Below are 16911 nucleotides of genomic sequence, written 5' to 3' on the forward strand. Positions count from 1 at the left end.
ACTTCCATTCTGCTTCCACATCCGGTACTTGATATGGTGTAAGAAACAATTTATACATCTTTGATCCTCTTTGTTGAAATTCTAATAACTCAATATCAAAGACTCCTCGCGAGAATATTAATCCATTTTCAATATTTACGTTAACAAAAATGAACGAATATAAGATTAATGCAAGAGAAAAGAATGAATATGGCTTTGTACGAGTTCTAAAAAAGGGCAGTGTCAAGTCTTCCTTTTTCTGTAGGCGATTGTTATGTGTGGTATTTGCTCGGCAGTCAGTGTAATTAGGTTGCCGATATTTTGACGTATGTATAATGGACAAATAATCTAGTTACACAATCGCTTAGAGCTAGTATGCCACAGAATCGATATCACAGAACACCGTCGCATACGAACTGACAGATTTACACAGGGTTACAGAGCGGTTGGGTAGCCTAGCGGTTAAAGCAAAGACCCGGGTTCGATTCCCCACATGGGTACAATGTGTGAAGCCCATTTCTGGTGTCCCCTGCCGTGATATTGATGGAATATTGCTAAAAGCGGCGTAAAACTATACCCACTCACACATTGTTACAACCCGGGTCGACTACGTTTAGAGCTTCACCATGCCTGGGTTGTCTAAAGGAGGAAAGGAAACAAATTAAGAATGTATTGTAATTTTAAGTATTTTCCAAATTGTGAGTTTTATGTTAGTAATTTTATGCCTCGTTCTTATAGACGAGCAATTGCTAGTTTTAGAAGTGTAACAGCCCCTATAAGGATTGAGACGGGACGATACGATGGCACAGTTTTAAATGAGAGATATTGTTTTTCATGTCAGAATATTTTAGAAGATGAATGCCATGTTTTACTTAAATGTCTTTTATACAATGTAGAGAGATCCCAGTTACTTGATCTATGTTTCAACAGTTGTCCAAATTTTGATATTTTATCTGATATTGAAAAGTTATGTTTTATACTGTCCAGCCATGATGTTTGCTATGTTGCGGCCAAAACCTGCTATTATATTTTAAAGAAAAGAAAAGACATTTTATATCGTCGTTAAACACGTTGTTTATATACTTTTTAAATATATATCTGCATATATGTGTAAATAGTATATACAGTCTCTCATAACTCCATGTCGAGTGGCTCAAATTTTAATAAAATGCTGTATTTTATAATGTACATTCATGAGGGGAGACTTAATTAAAAATCTGTCTGTCTGGGTTTCTCCGTGGCTCGATGCAATCCGTGTAGTCACTGACCCGTATAATCCGTCTAGAGAGACTATCTATAGGCATAAGGATACTGTATATGGCCTCCAAAAACGCATCGATGTACTCGAACACTATTGCCAGAATTATTTCCTAAAGGTAAATTTTGATAAGTCGAAAATAGTAGTTTTTAAGAATGGTGGTGTACTTTCTAGATCTGAGAAATGGTATTTCAGTGGTTGTCAGTTGGAATGTGTATCATCGTACAAATATTTGGGAGTTGCATTTTCAAAGAATTTATCATGGTCGAAACATACTTACAATGCTTCATTACAGGCTAAACGGGTATTGTTCTCGGTTCTAAAATCCCTTTCATCACTTAAACCTATTCCACTGAAACTATTTTTTAAAATATTCGATACTAAAATTGCTCCAATTATGTTATATGGGGCTGAAATGTGGAGTTTTGAAAACTGCAAAGAAAAAGAAAGTATCCGTGTACTTGCTTGTAAACGTCTGCTAGGCGTTAAAACGTCTACTCTCAATCATGTTGTGCGAGGAGAGTGTGGAAGATACCCACTGTACATTTCTGTGTATAAACACTGTATAAAATATTGGTGTAAACTTATGTCCCTACCAAATTCACGATATCCTAAGAAAAGTTATGATATGTTATTTCAGCTAGCCACACATGGTAAAACTAATTGGGCTACAAAAGTCAAAACTCTTTTATACAGCCTTGGATTTGGATATATATGGGAGAACCAATATGTTATTTGCCCCGAATCATTTATTTCCGAATGTGAAGATCGGTTTAAATTTGCTTACGAACAGGACTGGCATTGGTCTTTAGCAAATAGTTCTAAAATGTTCTATTATACACTTTTCAAAAATTCATTCAGTCCAGAGTTGTATTTGTCAGCTATCACTATCAACAAATTTCGTGTTGCACTAGCCCAGTTTCGCTGTAGCTCCCACACTCTCCATATTGAGACTGGTAGATACGTTAATACTCCACGAGAGCAGAGATTGTGCAATAGTTGCAACCAAAGATATGTCGAGAATGAATATCATTTTTTATTAATTTGTAACGCTTATGATGAACTTCGTCTTCAGTATTTACCACAGAAGTATTTTGTACATCCTACTCTTGCTAAATTCAATATGCTTATGGCGGTAAACAATGAAACTGTAATTAGAAATGTTGCAACTTTTATATACCATGCTATGAATGTTAGACTCCAAACACTAAGCCTATAAATGTTAATGATGGACCGAATATTGTACCATGGGCCGCTGGCCTACACATGTACATGAATAAAGAATTGAATATAGGCATAAGGGTGTTTGGGTAGGGACAACGCGAATAGCAGTGTATTTAATTCAAACTCTTAGTAATGGGATAAGATTAAAATAAAGTGTTCTTTTTAATTAAGAAATGTCAGTGAAATAAGACAGTTTGATAAAACGGATATTAATAGTAGATAATAGATTCAATTTTAATTTCGTGCACCCCTGTTCACAGTAAAATGGATTGATCCACATGCCTACTTTGTCTGACCAGCAATATCTCTCATCCCTGACGATTGGATTACAAATAGTTGAGGTGAGCTGAAATGCAACAAACTCAATTTTAGATCACCTCACCTGGACTCACGTCGTTGTATAGACTAAAACTTGTCTCACTGTATCAGCTTATTCATGTTAACAGAACTGCGTTGCCCTAAATTTCACTTTTAACTATTTGTTCACTCGTGTCGCAGGATAAGAGAAGATATTCCTTTTAATGATTTCATATCTATATTGTATATTCACGAAATGAAGGAAATTAAGTATTTTCCAACTTTTTAAAAGCGGGATTCTATACCAGGAAGTTATCCCCAGTAAAATGTAATAAACTGTGAAATTATCTGAAATTGCTTTCAACATAATTTCACCACATTTGAGGGACTTTATTTTCATAAATAATGAGATTCAGAAACAAATATGCTTCAGTTACTGAACTTTTGACTGGATATTAAACATATAACAGCATCGAATCCAGCATTTCTTCAGAGCTTTCCAATATTCCCAGTCATTTTCGAAAAAATACCATTGGTTGCCAGAAGTTTCTTCAGGTACACTGTAGATGTAGAATTAGGTGGACGGTGTGAGATACATTTACTTTCATCTTCTTTGGAGTTTCGGTTGATCCGAATTTACTGGAATGCAGCATATGCCCCCTTCACATACACGGGTTTTCTTACGAGTCTTTACGGATCGCACAAATTCACGGATTCTTACGATTTGGCCACTTTTACGACCGATTTAAGAGTTGTTACGAGTTTTTACGAGCTATGTACGGTTTATTACGGATTATTACTAGTTATTGCGATGTATTTACGGCAAAATTCCACGAGTTGTTACGGATAACAACGAACAACTTACGGGCATTTTACGAGCTTTTTACGGATTGTTACGAGTATATTACGGAATGTTACTATTCATCGAAGCTTTTACGTGTTAGTTACGGCCAGTGTACGTGTTGCTACGAATAGTGATGCATTTTGATGCGAAATCACACATTGACGGTTTCGAGTGGGAAGTGACTGGTCCTGAGCAGCAAACAGAAAGCCTCCTGTTTCACTTTTCAGGCCAGACGACTTCATCCAAACGAAGGACTCTGCAGGGTTGCTGATCTTCTCAACACACTGCACATAAACTCGTTGCAGTGGTCGTTCAGATAGCCTCACCTTGAAAAACTGAGTCTGGGCCGACTTGACATGGCACTTCGCTTGGTTGACACTCATTTCTGTACCGTCCAATAGTACAGCACGATCAACAAAATCAACACTGACATTGAGATTATGTCCTACATCCTTAGCTCGTTTAAGAAAACTGTGGAATGCCTTGTTTTCCTTGTCTTGACATGCTTCACAAGAGGATCATGAGACAAACAAATGTGCGCCAAGGTGCACAAAACAATTCTATCATAAAGAGCCCAAACGTTAATCAAACCACGTCCTCCCATAATGATTGGTAAATATAAGCGATTCAGGGAAGAGCGAGGATGGCGGGATCTACTGTCTGACATGATTCTTCTTGTGAGGGTGTCAATACCCTGAATTTCTTGTTCGTCCAATCAACACCAAAAGAATATGAAAGGACGGGTACATCAAAAGTATTTGTGGCTTTTACTTTATTGCGAGAGTTCAGCTCTGAACTCCAGATTTTCTTAAGTCTACATTTGAACTCTGCCAGAAGTTCGTCCTTGATATAGGCATTCTGGAGTTTGTCCCTAATCTGCATCCCTAAGTATTTGTGGCTTTTACTTTATTGCGAGCGTTCAGCTCTGATGATGATGATGATGATTATTATTATTATTATTATTATTATTGACATGACTATACTAATACGTGTTGCCTGAGATTTCATGTACATCTGTTACGTCAAACTATTATTTAAATGATCCAATATTTTCACTGTTGGAGTAATGTTGTCAATTAATCATGCCTCGAATATCTTGAGTCCACATTTGAATTATTGTAAAATTGGAATTGGTGGTTTCATTGAGGCCTTGACACTCAAGTGAATGATCGCTGATGTGGTTGGTATACTTGTCGCATCGTTCAAAGACAGTATTTGTAAAACAAGTTAGATATTCGAGTGATTGAGTATGGTTTTACGCCGCTTTTAGCAATATTGCAGCAATATTACGGCGGGGGGCACCAGAAATGGGCTTCACACATTGTACCCATGTCGGGAATCGAACCCGTGTAACGTTAAAATATGGCATTTGTTGTTACCCTGCCTGGCGCTCGGCATTTAAGGGAAACAACATTAAAAGGTTTTGAAATATTGAAAGTTTTTTCTCGGATTCAAAACTTGCTTTTTATGGACAATAATCTCAACGGGTTTGACTTGTGTTCGGCGCTATTCTCGCTGGGCTGCGGGAAGCAGCATCTATCGGAGGATCGAACAATGATAAGCCGTATATATCATAACAATGGATATACAATAAAGAGCTGCACCCAAACTGACATTTGTTTTTGTTGTTGATTAACATATACACGATTTGAAAGACTAACGCTATCGGTCAACATCATGTTATGCACAGTAAAAAATACATAGTGTTTCTTCAGATAATTCAGGTAAACGAACAGGTGATAACAAACTTGGTCAATTAAAAACTGAAATAGAAATTTGAGATTCAGTATCACAAGACATGATGATTGATCATTTAATAGTATTTTCTGTTCTGTTAGGCATTGTTTTAAATGCAGGGATTAGGATTACCTTGTGTTTTGTCTCGTAAATTAAGCCGGAACTAGCAAGAAGCTGTACGCACCTGTTCTCCTTATATCCCGATGGGATATCAAATACCCAATAATATAACTCCAAAGAATTTTGATGCAATGATCTTAGGAATTCTATCTGAAGCTATTATTTTATCAAAAATAATATATTCCAATATCGAGTTATTTTAGTTGCAGCTTTTACTATATAATATTTAAATGATAATTACCATAAGCGTAGCACTTTGGAACAACTGATTGTTGTTGCCGGATATGTTTTCGTGGGGATAGAATTTGATCAGTCGCCGTTTCGGCCTCCTGCATTCCTGCTACAGCAAATGGAAGAAAGCAAAATGCGAATATCATAATGACAACCGACAAAAGTTATGTGTTTTGTATCAGGGAGTTGCCTTGTACGTGGAATGTACCCGTCAATATCCAGTTAAAGGAACAATATCCTATACATCTGAAGCTGTACAAAGAAATATGTTCGATGCCACGTGTGTTTGTGACCATCTAAATTTCAATATGGTTGATTGACTCAATTACTTACAGGCAGCACAAAAACAAATGTACATATGTCAAGTTTCAAATTTTTCTCGTACATATGTCAAGTTTCAAATTTTTCTCGTACATATGTCAAGTTTCAAATTCTTCTCGTACATATGTCAAGTTTCAAATTCTTCTCGTACATATGTCAAGTTTCAAATTCTTCTCGTACATATTTCAAGTTTCAAATTCTTCTCGTACATATGTCAAGTTTCAAATTTTCTCGTACATATGTCAAATTTCACATTCTTCTCGTACATATGTCAAGTTTCAAATTTTCTCGTACATATGTCAAATTTCACATTCTTCTCGTACATATGTCAAGTTTCAAATTCTTCTCGTACATATGTCAAGTTTCAAATTCTTCTCGTACATATGTCAAGGATTTTATCAGATTTCGAATTCTCGATTTAGTCCGTATCATATACTGTTTGTACCTTTTTTCCGTGATATACAGAAGGTGTGATGTGATACATAATTTACTTTGAATATCTTGTTTTCACCAGATGTCTGTGGCCTTAACAGCAACCTTCGTAGTCCTCTGGTCACCCTATGCCTTCGTTAGCCTATGGTCGGTTTATGACCCGAATCTTCCTATCTGGATCACCGTGTGGCCTACAATGTTTGCTAAGTTCTCCTGTACACTCAACCCTATTTTGTACTTCATGACGCATCCGACTTTCAAGCGACACGTAATGGCATTGTTTCCTCAAACAAGAGACCGACCTTCAACAAGCGGCCAAGAAATGCGCCCCCTGAGGTAACCTCTTCGTCATATTAGCCAGACTATTACTTTGGTTTGCAGATAAGTCAGTCACACTTTAGTCAATAGCCAAAGCAGAAAATACTTATGTCCAGTATCTATTCAGTACGGTGGCCCATAAGGGACATGGAGTCTGTTTTTCAATATTTTGATATCTCACTTACTTTTATCGTAACCTTTTCAAATTAACACAATTTGTCAGGCCTTTCGTTTTTGTTTTTGACATTTTCGTTTTTGTTTTTGACATTTTCGCTTCAATTTTCAGCGATTCATTATCTACTTTATACATGATTTATCACATATTTGTATGACAAATCGTGTTAATTTGCAAAAGGTTACGCTTTCTACCTTTTATCTATGGGCATACGGGTGTTTGGATGGATATCAATAAAGCGGTGTAGTTATTCAAATTCTTTGTAATGGGATAAGATTAATTAAAGGTGTTTTTTTTTCAATAAAGAAATGTAAGTGAAAGAAGATAGTTTGACAATATAGAGATTAATAGTAGATTATAGAAAAAAATCTCGATATGACTCCTTGTAACTACAATACTTCACACCACAGGTAAGTAGACCGGATTTACTTGATATTTCAATAGCAACTGTGGATGTCATTATCCTCCTATTCTAGGATAAATTAATCCAGCTGGCTTCCATTTATCCATTGCTAATTACCAATTATTTTAACTTGTACCAAAACACATGTGCAAACAAATTCAACTTGAATAATTATTTATTAAACTAGCAGTTGGATTAAGGAAAGGCGAGTACCGGCCAATTAAAACTTTACATTAAGAAAGTATTTTTTGTTATTTTTCAAGGCTTTATAATAAAATTCTTTTTAATATCTTTTTTTCAGAGCAAGCAGAGTATTTACAACAGATCGGAACAAGGAAGGTGTTTATACGGGGAAGAAACATCATCTACAAGACATGTAATGCTACCCTCTCTCTTTGGTGCAACGCACTCCGGATATAACGAACTTCTGATATTCCGAACTCTAGGGGTGGTTAAAATGTTGTTATTGTCATCAAAACTTCGCTTTAGTTGCGTACTTACATCGTAACTATTATTGAATCATAGAAATTGTTTTGTGATGGGGAATTATTCATTACATCCGGAACTGCCTGATTATATTTGATTCTATACTAACGGGGAGGTTTTCGCAACAATAATAATAAAAATAATAATGATGATAAAGATGATACATAGACCAGTCAGGATGTGACTCAGCTTTCGAGATGTCTTCGTGCACTCATGTTGGGATTGTGGTTGTAGGTTCAATGGGACTAATTACCCATTGCGCCTTACATGCATCTCTCAGCAGTGAGTGAGTACGGTTTTATGCCGCTTTCTTTATTAATATTCTTGCAAAGTCAGGGCGGGGGGCCCCAGAAATGGGTTTCACACGTGGCATCAAAGTTGGAAATCGAACCTCGGGGCTTCGAAGTGCATATTACCCAAACGCCGAGAGAACGAGAGGAAATCACTTCATTGAAACATTCTATGCATACCATTTTACAATAGTTTGTATGGATGTTGAAAGTAGCAAGTGTACCTGTATGGTCAGGATAGGGCTCTTTTTGGCCCTTGGGATCTGTATACTTTGAGAATTGTGCAAAACTTTTAGAAATAGTTATGAAGGTTATCAGGTATTTTCAAATGAATGAGAACTAAACTTTGTTCATTTCAACAATTGCATGGTTAGGACTTTAGAGAACACTAAATACATAGATAATCATGTGCCAAAAAGGCTAATTTGAGAGGTTTTCATGGACTTCCTCAGTCAGTGAGTGAGTGAATATGGTTTTACGCCGCTTTTAGCAATATTCCAGCAATATCACGGCGTTAGACACCAGAAATGGGCTTCACACATTGTACCCATGTCGGGAATCGAACCCGGGTCTTCTGCATGACGAGCTAACGCTTTAACCACTAGGCTACCCGACCGCCCCTCTCACCAATACAGACCCTGAAGCACATATATCCAGTAGAGGTCATGTATTTGTTTAATGTACCGATTGAAATTTAAAAAGCAAAAAAAGCAAAGAGGATGTGGGTGATCCTGGCACAGTCAGGCTGGTTAGGCTCATCATCAGCTCAGGGCCCTTGCTCCCTCTACACACAGCCCAGACAGCAATTGGGACTTCTCCCAGAAAGCGCTGCCTAGTCTTTTCAAAGAATGTGAAGACTCCCCATCACTGCAGCCTTTTGCATTACCCAGATTGTCAGAAGGGCCGTATTCCTGGCACGAAACCCGCTTACTTTCCCAATGTCAGTCAGTTGATTGGGAGGTACCAAACCTAAGGCATCAAGAACAATGGGGAGTCGGATGTATTGGTACTTTTGATGCAAGCGTGACATTTCGAAAGTGAGGTCCGCATATGTTTTTCCTGAAATTTGTCAATCATATTGGTGTCAAAAGGAACAGAAAATTCAATGATATAAATGATTTCATTGGATTTATCAAAAAGGGCAAGATCGGGTTTGAATGCCTGGATAGGTCTGAGGATGTATACGGGCCTATTGCAAAACATTTTATAATTATCATTTCCATGATGCCCTCTACATATTCCGGGTCGTGCCATGGATGGACCTCTGTGTCAAAACCGCAAGCATAGCCTCTCCTTGATTCTGGGCCGATTTGACACGGCACTTCGCTTTGATGACATTCATTTCTGTACAGTCCAGCAGTACAGAATTATCAACAAAATACACATTGACACTGAGATTATGTCACACATTCTTGGTACATGAAACTCTTGTTTCGTCCAATCAACAACACCAAAAGAATACAAAAGGACGGGTACATCATAAGTATTAGTGGCTTTGACCATTTTGCGAGCGTTCAGCTCTGAACTCCAGATTTTCTTAAGTCTACATTTGTACTCTGCCCGAAGTGTTTCCATGTTATAGGCATTCTGGAGTTTTTCCCTAACCTGCATCCCTATGTACGAATATGCCTGACGAGATGGTCAATAACTCCTACCCCTGGTAAACTGACTAATACTCCCTTTCTACCTTGCCACTGTTTAGATGAAGAATGTTGCATTTCCCGAGTCCAAATGACATGCCCATATCATAAGAAAAGGACTCGGCAATGAGAATCTGTATTTTAGTGTGAATCTCCATTGGCAATAAGTTCAAGGTCAACCGCAGTACCGCCAGATCTGTTGTCTGACATTGGGAGAGTACCCGGGTTTGCTGATGATGAGCCTAACAATCCTGAATGTGCCAGTATCACCCTAATCCTCTTTGCTGCATTTATTTATTTTGATCTGTAAATAATAATAATATTATTGCTAGAGCCCAAAATTCACCAAGGGACATGCGCAATGCGCAATTCAGATAACTTAACAGCTTTTATTCTGTAAAATATTTTCATTTCAGAGACAAGATGTTAGTCTAGGATTTGGTCATACTAAAAATTACAAATCTGCCTCTCTCACTTATTTTAGTCATATTTATATCCAAGATTTAAAAAAGAGGTTAGTTCACAGCCATTTGACCATGTCTGATAATTTTGATACCAATATAATTTAACATTTCCAGTGGGCCAACATGGCCTTTAATTAATCTTTTTATATTTACAAGTCGAGTATTTTCCGCCGCCATTGGTTGTAACAGTATTCAAACTTTGTCACCTGATTCATATAACGTATAATGTCGCCTCTTTTATTACAGATTCTCCCATTTAACGTCATCTACTTAGAGACAACCAATGCAGACGCCCACACTGAACTGTTCTAATTCACATTCCTGTTATACACATCGAAATCATTCGAGTTGATTTAACGCTGTAGCGTTAATTCAGTTATATCACGGCGTGTCAGCTTAGTGTTTGATGAAGCGAGAAGTGATGTCGATCTCAGATGTGTATCAATCTGGTGAGACCCAAGGACACGGACATGATGTAAACAAACCAAGAGTTAAGAGAGCCGACATAGGATCCTGACACGCCACGGGGATGCAACTCTACACAGCGCATTGCGGTGCTTCAAACGAACTGGTCGGATGCATCATTCAAGTGTACTTCAAAGAACACTTAGTCAGGTTCAACTTTACGTATCATTCCTTTTCTTGTATTTGCGGTCCAAAACTTTGATATTATAAATATTATATGAAGTATTTTTGCAGTGTGTTGACAGTAAGGCCAAAGGAAATGAATTATTTCTTCGTGGGTGATCTGGTCATGTTGATAATGGTGACTTTTCCTTTTTTTCTCCTGGAAAATGCCCAAATATTGACATTTCCCTGATATAAGGATCGCGTGGTTACAGTGTGAGACATGGCTGCTTTTGTGTGAAAGTACCACCTACTATCAACCACTGGTGTGCCTGGCCCGATTTGGCCACCATGATAAAACTGGTATGCTTCTGGCTGCTTGTGTGTGATAGTGTGCGATTTGGCCACTATGATATAACTGGTATGCTTCTGGGTGCTTGTGTGTGATAGTGTGCGATTTGGCCACTATGATATAACTGGTATGCTTCTGGGTGCTTGTGTGTGATAGTGTCCTATTTGGCCACCATGATAAACTGGTATGCTTCTGGCTGCTTGTGTGTGATAGTGTGTCATTTGGCCACTATTATATAACTGGTATGCTTCTGGCTGCTTTTGTGTGATAGTGTGTCATTTGGCCACAATGTAATGGCTGATCTGCTTCCGACTGATTGTGTATGATACTGTGTTATTTGGCCACCATGATATAGCTGGTATGCTTCTGTCTGATTGTGTGTGATTTGGCCACTATGATATAACTGGTATGCTTCTGTCTGATCGTGTGTGATAGTGTGGGATTTTGCCACCATGATATAGCTAGTTTGCTTCTGGCTGCTTGTGTGTGATAGTTTGTGATTTGGCCACCATGATATAGCTGTTATGCTTCTGAATGTTTTTGAGTGATAGTGTGTGATTTAGCAATCATAATTTTGCTGTCATGCTTCTGTCTGCTTATGTGTGATAGTGTGTGATTTGGCCACCATGATATCGCTGGTATCCTTCTGGCTGCTTGTGTGTGATAGTGTGAGATTTGGCCACCATGATATAGCTGGTATGCTTCTGTCTGATTGTGTGTGATAGTGTGTGATTTGGCCACCATAATATAGCTGTTATGCTTCTGACTGATTGTGTATGATAGTGTGGGATTTGGCCACCATAATATGGCTGTTATGCTTCTTACTGATTGTGTATGATAGTGTGGGGTTTGGCCACCATGATACATCTGGTTTGCATCTGGCTGCTTGTGTATGATAGTGTGGGATTTGGCCACAATGATATAGCTGGTATGAATTTAGCTGCTTATGTGTGATAGTTTGTGATATGGCCACTATGATATAGCTGGTTTGCTTCTGACTGATTGTGTGTGATAGTGTGTGATTTGGCCACGATGATATAGCTGGTCTGCTTCTGACTGTTTTTGTGTGATAGTGTGTGATTTAGCAACCGTAATTTTGCTGTCATGCTTCTGTCTGCTTGTGTATGATACTGTGTTATTTGGCCACTATAATATAACTGGTATGCTTCTGGCTGCTTGTGTGTGATAATGTGTGATTTGGCCACTATGATATAACTGTTATGCTTCTGTCTGATTGTGTGTGATAGTGTTTGATTTGGCCACCATAATATAGCTGTTATGCTTCTGACTGCTTTTGTATGATAGTGTGTGATTTGGCCACCATTATATGGTTGTTATGCTTCTGTCTGATTGTGTGTGATTGTGTGGGATTTGGCCACCATGATCCTGATGTAATGCTTCTGTCTGATTGTGTATGATTGTGTGTGATTTGGCCACCATAATATAGCTGTTATGCTTCTGACTGATTGTGTATGATAGTGTGGGATTTGGCCACCACGGTCTTGATGTTATGCTTCTGTCTGATTGTGTGTGATAGTGTGTGATTTGGCCACCACGGTCTTGATGTTATGCTTCTGTCTGCTTGTGTGTGATAGTGTGTGATTTGTAGCCACCATGATATAGCTGTTATGCTTCTGTCTGATTGTGTGTGATAGTGTGTGATTTGGCCACCACGGTCTTGATGTTATGCTTCTGTCTGCTTGTGTGTGATAGTGTGTGATTTGTAGCCACCATGATATAGCTGTTATGCTTCTGGCTGCTTGTGTATGATAGTGTGGGATTTGGCCACCATGATATAGCTGTTATGCTTCTGTCTGCTTGTGTATGATAGTGTGTGATTTGGCCACCATGATATAGTTGTTATGCTTCTGTCTGATTGTGTATGATAGTGTGTGATTTGGCCACCATGATATAGTTGTTATGCTTCTGTCTGATTGTGTGTGATAGTGTGGGATTTGGCCACCATGATCTTGATGTTATGCTTCTGTCTGATTGTGTGTGATAGTGTGTGATTTGGCCACCATGATCTTGATGTTATGCTTCTGTCTGATTGTGTGTGATAGTGTGGGATTTGGCCACCACGGTCTTGATGTTATGCTTCTGTCTGCTTGTGTGTGATAGTGTGTGATGTAGCCACCATGATATAGCTGTTATGCCTCTGACTGATTTTGTGTTATAGTATAAACCACTGGTTTGCCTTGCTCGATTTGGCAGCACCTTCACACATTTTGTTTAACCTATGGAGAAAACAATATAGCTAAATATTATTATACTGAACGAACTGGTTTCATGGATATTTGCGGGGATATATTGGTGAAATTGTGTGCTCCGTATTCACTTCCAAAACATCATGATCCCCAATAGGCTGTGATTCCCGTGACTAAATAATTAATTCTTGTGGCCTAAATACATTTGTGTTTGACTTTTGTATATATATATATATATTTTATATGTTATGTGTTTTGTATTTCGGAACAACACAGGTATAATGTGAATAGAAGATGTGTTCATAGCGTCATGTGCCTGTACAGTGTTCCAGTTAGTAAGATATGTAGATAGATATGAATAGGGGATCTAGACCAACGTTTACTTTGTTTGTTTGTTGTTGTTTAACAAAAGCCGCACTCAGCAATATTCCAGCTATATGACGGCGGTCTGTAAATAATCGAGTCTGGCCCAAACAATCCAGTGATTGACATCATAAGCATCGATCCATGCATTTGGGATACAATTAAATACATCAACAAAGTCAGTGAGCCTGACCACCCGATCCAGTTAGTCGCCTCTTACAACACGCATAGATTGCTAAAGACTGATTCTAACCCGGATCTTCACGGGGCTTATCGTTAACTAGAGGTTAGTGTTGTACTACTGAGTTACCAGCACATCACGCTAGGACAAATAGCCTGGGACGAAGAAGCATTGAAGGATGAACTAACTGTCCTTGACATTCATTTATAAATGTGAAATATTAACCAGTATGGTTTTGTTTTGTTTTCAACTTGAATCGATCAGCTTTTAATTTAACCCTTTGAGCTTCGCTAGTGACTAAAACTCTAACTGTCCATTAATTCGCCACAGTCAGCAATATTTTCGCAAAAACACGTCGAACTGTAAAATAATCGAATCTTGGCCAGGCCAACCGGTGGTTGATATAATGAACAACACCCAACGCCGCCGAGGTGTGGTGAAACGCAAGCAACAGAGTTACCGAGCCTGATATCCCGATCCAATGTGTCTCTTACGACAAACAATAGAATCATTGGACACTATTATAACAGGGATCATGGCATGGGTTGAAACCACCACACGCATATGGGTACAAAATTCAATCTGTGTGCTCCCTACCGTGAATGGCTTGATTTATTCCAAAGACGGCGTAAAACCAATTTCGCCCACTCTTTGCCAATGGTTAATTGTTGTTTTACGCCGCAGTCCCGGGTAGCAAACCAATGGTCGATGGTATCAACAAACGAAGCACGTCATCGGCGTCAATGACACACAATCGGCCTAGTATTCGAGCCTATCCGGCATATGACATACTGAAGGTCTATTATAAGTGAGAAAAAAAATTTGAGATGCAAGATTTGACAAACAATTAATTCTGATTTATCCAAATTCTATTTTACATGGGAAAACAGAATTTGACGGTACTTAGATGTACTATCCAAAGATATCGGGCAGTTAACAACAACAGCATATGAGATAAGATAAGACTTGATTATGCCAGAGGAAATTCATATTGCACAGTATTGCACTAAAATATGAAAAAAAGAAATATGTACACTTACTGATATAACCATAGTAAACTTTGATAAAAGGGATAATGGCTGGATATTATATGTCTCTGTATAGATACTCATTTAAACGATTTCCGGGCCCTGTTCGTTTTCAGCATCGGCATGCGCAGTAGGCGGTCAGAAAGTGGAAACTGATAATCGGGATGAAGTATATGACTGCTGTCATTTAGCATCTTACACGTCTTTTAACAATTTGCTGCTCATAAATTTCGCCCATGTCTTGAAATTGGATACTTGAGATTTTGCTTGCTGTATTTAAAATGTCATGGATTTTAGATTTATTTTGAACAGACAGGTTTCATACTAGCATGCTTTGAAACTTTAGGATTTAAAATGTTTTGAATATACGTTACTTTAACTAGAGATAAATAATTGTAAAAATAACTGATACAGGCATGTGGGTATAAAGAAAATAAAACAGGAGAGAGCACATAACCTTGATGAGCACCCGTATATGTAAAGATTACAAATGATTTGATACCAAGTCATAAATTGTGGCCCGTGTACAAGAAAAGATCATTTGTATTTAATAACTGTTGTTAGACAGACATATTAGCTACTTTTGCAAAGAAGGTGAGAAATCAACAAGAATCGTATAAATGAATTGATTCAAGATGTTTGTTGTCTGTGATTAACGGTGTAAGAGTGGCATCCTCATTATATCTCTTAATGTGAACAATACTACGCAAGGCATATTCTGCAAAAACTAGTCCAAATGTATGTACATCGAGTACTACAGACTTGAAGCCTACATCAAAACCTTGTTTCTACCCTTGCCATTTTCAAGCCTACTTTTGTTGGCTCAATCGTGGTCCCATCCATGTAGCTGTGTCTCTTGGGGATTTCCCTTGTGATGAGAACACTATATCCAATGAGATCGCTGTTCATATTTCGAACGGCTTCACAAAGATGACTACTATAGCAGACGAACTGGTCGATCAGATAACGAAAAATATTTTAGATGTGACCCCTGACAGACAAACAAAATGACAAATTACCATTTGAGATGTTTCCAATGTGTTCCAAATAAGGACAAAACTAACAATCAGTCAGTGTTGCCACAGAGTGTCTTTATTCTTATTACAATATGCTGCATGTGATTTCCAAACTTTACACGCTATTCCTACACAAGACAAATGGTGCATCTCGAGTCATGGATCTATGACGTCACATGTGCTGCGTCCATGAGTGCGGTTCACACAACATACCAGTATGTTCGTTTGTGCATCGAACCAATCTAATATCTCTTGAAAGTAAGTAATTCTTCGTATAGTAACAAACATGTGTGGTATTCGCCTTTCTTTTGGTAGCGAGTACATTATAAAGATTCTTGGGAAAGTTGATTGAAAGCTTTGAACCGGTTCGAAAACATGTGTCTTTGCTTACCTTTTGGAATTATTTCAGTGCAAATTCCACAGGCGATGTCTCTGGCCATAGCATCGACCACTTTGTCTGAACACTGATGTTGATTGTGTAAAACGTTCTCTGATTGGACAACCGATATGTGCGATAGTCCACTCATATTGACGCCCAGAAAAGTAGGCTTTACTTGGATGGAAACTAGACTTTGATGTAGGCTAGTGGACAAGCTTGCCTCGGAAAACATAGGATGTGTAAGGATTTAGCAAAGAAAAAAGGAAAATACCTTTACTCACAATCATTGCAAAGGTTAAATGATAACACGAAACTGAAAGGCATAAGAGCCACTGCTCATAGCAATAGTGAGCAAGGGTATTCAGGGTAAGATTGTGTTATCATGTTTTGAAAAATCATGTTTTCTAATGCTCAAGAAAAACTCAAATGATTCATTATTGAAAAAGTGTTTTGTAATTTGGAAATAAACTCTATCTAGTCAACTGTGTTGGTGTTTCAATTCAGTTTTGGTTTCAACAGAATGTGCGTATTCAATACATTTTTTTTCATTTCTTCTCTCAGATCAGTTATTGTTTTTTGAGTAGACGGGCAAATGCTGG

The sequence above is a fragment of the Haliotis rufescens genome, unplaced genomic scaffold, assembly GCF_023055435.1.
Source record: "Haliotis rufescens isolate VD_foot unplaced genomic scaffold, xgHalRufe1.0.p SCAF_6, whole genome shotgun sequence".
Lineage (NCBI taxonomy): Eukaryota > Metazoa > Mollusca > Gastropoda > Lepetellida > Haliotidae > Haliotis > Haliotis rufescens.